The 6,000-nt window shown below is 50.8% G+C and overlaps 1 protein-coding gene across 1 annotated transcript in view; it reads right to left on the bottom strand.

The window, feature by feature from the left end:
- The window catches only part of LOC149427127 (AP-1 complex subunit gamma-1), a gene marked incomplete at its 3' end in the record, with an annotated part of 58,644 nt that overhangs the window by 16,019 nt on the left and 36,625 nt on the right, over positions 1-6,000 (bottom strand). The gene's annotated exons all lie outside the window — the stretch shown is intronic.

The raw sequence follows: 6,000 nt of genomic DNA, 5'->3' as shown, positions 1-6,000 counted from the left end.
ATCACATGGTAGTTTTGAACCAATCCGGTTACAGTGCGCTTTAATGAGTAGTGCACTATGTTTGGATCGGTGCAAAATGAATGGGCTTGAAAATCGCACTGCACAGAGCCGCATGTGAAACGCACAGGAATGCACAGCGCGCTCCCGTGCGATTCAACGCCGGGCGTTGTTTGAACCGACCCTGAATAGGGTAACTTTTGCAATGAGGTGTAAAATGTTCATGTTGCTGCTTACTCTATAATCTATTCAACAGTGTGTCCTACTGTGCTGAACTTCCTGCGTTACAAGTAGGAGGGCTGTGGCTCTCCTACAGTGAAGGGATCCTGTCATTTACCTGCACTGCCCTCCCCCCCCCCCTCCATTCACATAAAAGGCCTTGGAATTCTGTTCAAAAGGAAAAAAACAAAAAAAAGGTGTTCTGTGAGAGTGGATGAGGGGAGAGGAGCAGGAGGGGAGAGGAGCAGGAGGAAAGAGGAGCAGGAGGAAAGAGCAGCAGGAGGGGAGAGGAGCAGGAGGGGAGAGGAGCAGGAGGGGAGAGGAGCAGGAGGAAAGAGGAGCAGGAGGAAAGAGGAGCAGGAGGAAAGAGGAGCAGGAGGAAAGAGGAGCAGGAGGAAAGAGGAGCAGGAGGAAAGAGGAGCAGGAGGAAAGAGGAGCAGGAGGGGAGAGGAGCAGGAGGAAAGAGGAGCAGGAGGGGAGAGGAGCAGGAGGGGAGAGGAGCAGGAGGGGAGAGGAGCAGGAGGGGAGAGGAGCAGGAGGGGAGAGGAGCAGGAGGGGAGAGGAGCAGGAGGGGAGAGGAGCAGGAGGGGAGAGGAGCAGGAGGAAAGAGGAGCAGGAGGGGAGAGGAGCAGGAGGGGAGAGGAGCAGGAGGGGAGAGGAGCAGGAGGGGAGAGGAGCAGGAGGGGAGAGGAGCAGGAGGGGAGAGGAAAAGGAGAGTAAATGGCAGGTTCCTTTCACTATAGGAGAGCAGCAGCTCTCATATCCGCAATGCTGGAAGTTCAGCACGTATGCAGGCCATACATGGTTCGAATTCCGAATGATTTTTCATCATTAAAACATCATTCGCTCGGTAATCCGATGGCGCCATCAATGATTTTGAAAAATCGGCCGACCAAGTCATAAAGTCCACCCCATATAAGAGGCGAAACTGTTCCTTCCAGGTCACGGCTCGTGCGCATATTCTTTTCGGAAAAAACGATCGTATGATTTGGCCATCATTGAGTAGAAAAATCGGTCGTTTTTCATATGAATTTTTTTAGCATTTTTTCTGAGGCAGATAAAACTTTATTTTGGTGGTATTTATTCACCGCCGGGATTTTTATTTTTTTGATATATAAATGAAAATGTCCAAACATTTTGAAAAAAAAAAAGTGTTTTTCTTATAAAATTTTGCAATTAAATAATCTTCCTTCATAAATCTTGGCCAAAATGTAATCAGCTATATTTTAAGTAAAAAAAAAACAAAAAAAAAAAAACAAATTAGTTTATAGTCAAAAATTATAATTTTTCAAAAATGTATTTTACATTTTTATTTTTATTATTATGTTGTTTTTTTATTTAAACATACTGTCACTCTAGCAGTACAGTGTCACCACGGTGACAATGTACTACTTGTGGGGGGTGATGAAGATTTTTTTTTTGTTTTGTTTTCTTTACACTGATTGCTTTTACACCCATAAAGGCTGTAATAGGAATCATTTCTCCTTCTCTCTGGCTGCATTCCTGCAGCCATTAAGAAATACTGTGAGAGCTGTGATTGGTCACAGCTTGTCACATGGTACAAGTCTGTTGTGAATGGCCCTGTACCATGTGACCTCAGTGATCATTCACAGATTTCACACGTAGCAAGTAATGATGTCAGAAGTGACATCTTGTTTACCGCTATTCATGTGATCACTGATAGGCCAATCAGTGATCACATGATCAAGACCTCACACAGAGGTGCCGTACAACGATCATTTTTTTCTATGATTTATTTTTTTACATACTGTCACCATAGCAGTGTAGTGTCACCATGGTGACACTGTACTACTTGTGGGGGGTGATGAAGATTTTTTTTTTTTCTACATGGATTGCTTTTACACCCATAAAAGCTGTAAAAGGAATCATTTCTCCTTCTCTCTGGCTGCATTCCTGCAACCATTGAGAACTACTGTGTGAGCTGTGATTGGTCACAGCTTGTCACATGGTACAGGGCTGTTGTGCATGGCCCTGTACCATGTGATCTCTGTGATCATTCACAGATTTCACACGTAGCAAGCAATGATGTCAGGAAGTGAAATCTTCTTTACCACTATTCATGTGATCACTGATAGGCCAATCAGTGATCACATGATCGGGACCTCACGTAGAGGTCCCGTACAACGTTCGTTGTTCCACTGTGTCTGGCTGTTGTGAATAGCCCTGTACCATGTGACCTCTGTGATCATTCACAGATTTCACACGTAGCAAGCAATGATGTCAGAAGTGACTACTACGGATTGGGGTGGGGTCGCCCCATATATTCTCTAGAACAGAAATCTATGGCAGCATCTCTGTCTCCATGGGTAACGGCAGCTTAGGGCTCTGACTTTATGCGCCTGGCTTTCCAGTAGAAAAAAAAAAAAAAAGTGAATGGGCCAGTTAGCTGTAATCAGTGAGCAAACACCCTTTGTAAGTACACAGAAAGCACAGCGATTGTTAATAAATAGCCTATAAGAATTCAGCTTTCAGCAACCGGAGAGAACATTGTAATGAAAGAACAGCAGCCAGTGTGCAATCTAACAGAACATCAACAGCTACTTGTCTCCTGAAACAGGTGCATCTTCCTCCCTGACAGATACCATACATCCACGGCTAAAGCCGCGCACACATGACGGGAATATCAGAATAATTGTATTATTACTACTAAAATCCTGCATCACTTCATAAAATAGCTCATGCGGTATTTTAGTAGCATTTTTAGTGGATTGTGTAAAAAAAAAGTCGGAAAAACGCTATTTTACCGCAGTAGATACCGCCTTGTGAATTGAGCCCATAGTGGCTGCGAAATCACTGCTCCAAGCCCTGGCTCACACTAATGCGGTGCGATTCCTGTGCAAATCACATGCGTCATCACAAGGTGCGATTCGATCCGTACATTTTGTGTGGCTCAAATTGCATCCACACCAAAAAGGTGCAGGAGTCTTGGGCCGAACCAGGGCTTGATTTGACAGCCGTGCCGGAGCACAGCCCCGAATGCAGACAAAGCGTGCAATTGGGGCCCATGCGACCACAACTACACGGCTGTCATATTGGAAGTTGTGGCTGTGCCGCTGCACCCAACTGATATGAACATGACTTCCGGGCACACGGGTGTATGGAACATCTGTGCATCCCTGCGCGGGCACACGGGTGTATGCAACATCTGTGCATCCCTATGCGGGCACACGGGTGTATGCAACATCTGTGCATCCCTATGCGGGCACACGGGTGTATGCAACATCTGTGCATCCCTATGCGGGCACACGGGTGTATGCAACATCTGTGCATCCCTATGCGGGCACACGGCTGTATGCAACATCTGTGCATCCCTATGCGGGCACACGGCTGTATGCAACATCTGTGCATCCCTATGCGGGCACACGGCTGTATGCAACATCTGTGCATCCCTATGCGGGCACACGGCTGTATGCAACATCTGTGCATCCCTATGCGGGCACACGGGTGTATGCAACATCTGTGCATCCCTATGCGGGCACACGGGTGTATGCAACATCTGTGCATCCCTATGCGGGCACACGGGTGTATGCAACATCTGTGCATCCCTATGCGGGCACACGGGTGTATGCAACATCTGTGCATCCCTATGCGGGCACACGGGTGTATGCAACATCTGTGCATCCCTATGCGGGCACACGGGTGTATGCAACATCTGTGCATCCCTATGCGGGCACACGGGTGTATGCAACATCTGTGCATCCCTATGCGGGCACACGGGTGTATGCAACATCTGTGCATCCCTATGCGGGCACACGGGTGTATGCAACATCTGTGCATCCCTATGCGGGCACACGGGTGTATGCAACATCTGTGCATCCCTATGCGGGCACACGGGTGTATGCAACATCTGTGCATCCCTATGCGGGCACACGGGTGTATGCAACATCTGTGCATCCCTATGCGGGCACACGGGTGTATGCAACATCTGTGCATCCCTATGCGGGCACACGGGTGTATGCAACATCTGTGCATCCCTATGCGGGCACACGGGTGTATGCAACATCTGTGCATCCCTATGCGGGCACACGGGTGTATGCAACATCTGTGCATCCCTATGCGGGCACACGGGTGTACGCAACATCTGTGCATCCCTATGCGGGCACACGGGTGTACGGAACATCTGTGCATCCCTATGCGGGCACACGGGTGTACGGAACATCTGTGCATCCCTATGCGGGCACACGGGTGTACGGAACATCTGTGCATCCCTATGCGGGCACACGGGTGTACGGAACATCTGTGCATCCCTATGCGGGCACACGGGCGTACGGAACATCTGTGCATCCCTATGCGGGCACACGGGCGTACGGAACATCTGTGCATCCCTATGCGGGCACACGGGCGTACGGAACATCTGTGCATCCCTATGAGGGCACACGGGCGTACGGAACATCTGTGCATCCCTATGAGGGCACACGGGTCTATGGAACATCTGTGCATCCCTATGCGGGCACACGGGTCTATGGAACATCTGTGCATCCCTATGCGGGCACACGGGTCTACGGAACATCTGTGCATCCCTATGCGGGCACACGGGTCTACGGAACATCTGTGCATCCCTATGCGGGCACACGGGTCTACGGAACATCTGTGCATCCCTATGCGGGCACACGGGTCTACGGAACATCTGTGCATCCCTATGCGGGCACACGGGTGTACGGAACATCTGTGCATCCCTATGCGGGCACACGGGTGTACGGAACATCTGTGCATCCCTATGCGGGCACACGGGTGTACGGAACATCTGTGCATCCCTATGCGGGCACACGGGTGTACGGAACATCTGTGCATCCCTATGCGGGCACACGGGTGTACGGAACATCTGTGCATCCCTATGCGGGCACACGGGTGTACGGAACATCTGTGCATCCCTATGAGGGCACACGGGTGTACGGAACATCTGTGCATCCCTATGAGGGCACACGGGTGTACGGAACATCTGTGCATCCCTATGCGGGCACACGGATCTATGGAACATCTGTGCATCCCTATGCGGGCACACGGGTGTATGGAACATCTGTGCATCCCTATGCGGGCACACGGGTGTACGGAACATCTGTGCATCCCTATGCGGGCACACGGGCGTACGGAACATCTGTGCATCCCTATGCGGGCACACGGGCGTACGGAACATCTGTGCATCCCTATGCGGGCACACGGGCGTACGGAACATCTGTGCATCCCTATGAGGGCACACGGGCGTACGGAACATCTGTGCATCCCTATGAGGGCACACGGGTCTATGGAACATCTGTGCATCCCTATGCGGGCACACGGGTCTACGGAACATCTGTGCATCCCTATGCGGGCACACGGGTCTACGGAACATCTGTGCATCCCTATGCGGGCACACGGGTGTACGGAACATCTGTGCATCCCTATGCGGGCACACGGGTGTACGGAACATCTGTGCATCCCTATGCGGGCACACGGGTGTACGGAACATCTGTGCATCCCTATGCGGGCACACGGGTGTACGGAACATCTGTGCATCCCTATGCGGGCACACGGGTGTACGGAACATCTGTGCATCCCTATGCGGGCACACGGGTGTACGGAACATCTGTGCATCCCTATGCGGGCACACGGGTGTACGGAACATCTGTGCATCCCTATGAGGGCACACGGGTGTACGGAACATCTGTGCATCCCTATGAGGGCACACGGGTGTACGGAACATCTGTGCATCCCTATGCGGGCACACGGGTGTACGGAACATCTGTGCATCCCTATGCGGGCACACGGGTGTACGGAACATCTGTG

The sequence above is a fragment of the Staurois parvus genome, unplaced genomic scaffold (genome assembly GCF_062004578.1).
Source record: "Staurois parvus isolate SC_StPar_1 unplaced genomic scaffold, SC_StPar_1.0 ptg003995l, whole genome shotgun sequence".
NCBI classification, from domain to species: domain Eukaryota; kingdom Metazoa; phylum Chordata; class Amphibia; order Anura; family Ranidae; genus Staurois; species Staurois parvus.
The sequence above is the reverse complement of the archived record's forward strand: the minus strand, read 5'-3'. Positions and strand labels throughout refer to the sequence as shown.